At 35.4% G+C, this 2,351-nt stretch overlaps 1 pseudogene; it reads left to right on the plus strand.

Moving 5' to 3' along the window:
- The first annotated feature begins 652 nt into the window (after positions 1-652).
- LOC101579139 overlaps positions 653-2,351 on the plus strand; it is a 9,193-nt pseudogene continuing 7,494 nt past the window's right edge.

The following is a 2,351-nucleotide window of genomic DNA, read 5'->3' on the forward strand; positions in this document are numbered from 1 at the left end:
AAGATAATGACACATAGTGTAATAAATATTGTTATTCTCTTATTTGATTATGAAATTGTTTCATTTTTTTATAAAATGAGAAAGTAGAAAAAAGAGAAGCAGGGAATAAGAAGAAGAGCAGGAGATGAAAAAATATTAAGGTGGGTCCCCAGAGTAAGTAATCACCATGCACTGTAAACATGTGCTAATAAAAAACCCCAGATTAACTGATCTACACCCTTACATTACTTACTGAAAACATTAAAGACAATTATTCTTCTCTCTCTCTCTCTCTCTCTCTCTCTCTCTCTCTCTCTCTCTCTCTCTCTCTCTCTCTCTCTCTCCACTTCTTCCAGTGCAGCACCACATTTTGTACTTTTAATAAGTGAAAGAAAACCACTTTAAGAATTTAGCCCTCTGAATTACTTTTCCTCACAAGTCACTTAGGTTGTTTCCAGAGGGTTCAGAGCCTCATTGGGAAAAACTGGATAATTAGAGAACTAACAGTCAGCTGAGAAAGCCAGTACAATTATCTCTCTTGCCCTTTTGGTGTAAGATCATTCTCTGACAGGACTCCAGGCCCATTTAGAATGGATTGATTAAATAAAATTAGATTGGTTAAATTAGAAACCACAGCTATAACTTGAAGAAGTATCCACTCTAATAAACGTGCATGGACAGTATGTTAGTAATCTCTTTAGAACCATTATTCCAGAGTCCCAATGATTCTATGCTTTGATTGATAACAGTACATTTATCTAAAGATCTTTAAGTTATTTCCCAGCATCAATCTATTAATTTCCACACTTTCTCTGTGAGGCAGTAAGATTTAAGTATGGTTAGTTTAATTTTCCACATGAGAAAACCAAATTACCAAGAAATGAACTTGCCAAAAGCCACACAAGCAACACGGGCAAATGAAACCAAGCTCAAAGACCAGAAGTTCAATTCCACGAGGCAGGGATTCTGCCCACTGCTGCCACACGCAGGACCGCCTGTCACAGCCTCTCTGCTACCTGACTCCCACAGACCTGAGCCTTCCCTCACGGTCTTCCTTCCTACTTCCATGTCTGATTCACTTGAAATTAACTTCCTTTCAGACTGGAAACGCATAAACCCATGGGGCACTTTGTTTCCTCTTCCCAACAATTATGTAGTACACTGTTGTTGCTAAAAAGAACTGCTTTAGATAAGTGGGTTCAAAGTATGCTTGTGAGGATTGTGCTAGGTATGAGGTAACTTATTAAGACCCAAATGAGACTAAAGGACAGAAAATTAAAATAATACAGTCTGATAATATCTACTGATCCCATTCAATAGCTTTTAACAATTTTTCACATCTATTTTCTCCCTGTTTTTCTCTTTGCTACTGCAATATTTTAAAGCAAATTTATAACATTGTATCTATGTCACTTAAACCCTAAATATTTCTATACATGTCTTTACAAAATTTGAACAATTTTATATTACCACAAAATGTTCCCATCTATGAAATTAACAAATTTTCTGTCACTTTATAATATTGGAATTTGCTTATTTGCCTCAAAAATATCTTATTCTAGTCATTATTAATGTTTGTTTCTATTGCACTGTAAAACAGTATTCCACATTTGGATTTAACAATCCTATTTTTCTTGATTTGGATAAAATTTGTTCTCAACTGGCACCTGAATTACAAGAGCTGTACGTGTAAGTCCTTAACTTCAGGCATACCTCCTCAATCCTGATTCTGGCCTTAATATATTGTTAACACTTCACTGATTATTTCAAATATCCTTCCTGCTTTTTCACCCCAATACACACAAGCTAAGACTCCCTCATTGCCTTTTCCAGTCTGTTAAAATTACAGTAAAACTGAATTTAAAAGGACTATATATATATATATATATATATATATATATATATATATATAGTATATATATGGAGAGAGACAGAGACAGAGACAGAGAGACAGAGACAGAGAGATAGCTGTAATTATAGTTCAGTAAGCCTGTATTGTTTTTTATCCTGTCAATACTAAAGTGAAAATTACATTTGACTGTATTTGGAACTTGACGTGGCTCCTTTCTTGGCCTTTGCTTCTAAGAGCTAGCCCATGGTGTATCAAATTCCTTTACATTTTAACTTAACCACAGCCACTGCCTTTTTCCTTCTTCAATGAATATTTTCAAGCAGAAATGAAAGTTTGCTAAACATCTATAATACACATAGAAAATACAAGCCCACAAAAAGCAAATGTCTCAGAAAGGGGTTAATAAAAGCATAATTCACAGGGAGAAGACACTCTCTCAGGCTTTCACAGAGAGCACATTGGCCAAGCAATGGCCGTGACTCATCCACATGGCTGCACTGACAAAGGTTCTACAATCTGA

The sequence above is a fragment of the Octodon degus genome, unplaced genomic scaffold (assembly GCF_000260255.1).
Source record: "Octodon degus isolate 3935 unplaced genomic scaffold, OctDeg1.0 scaffold00238, whole genome shotgun sequence".
Classification (NCBI taxonomy): Eukaryota; Metazoa; Chordata; class Mammalia; order Rodentia; family Octodontidae; genus Octodon; species Octodon degus.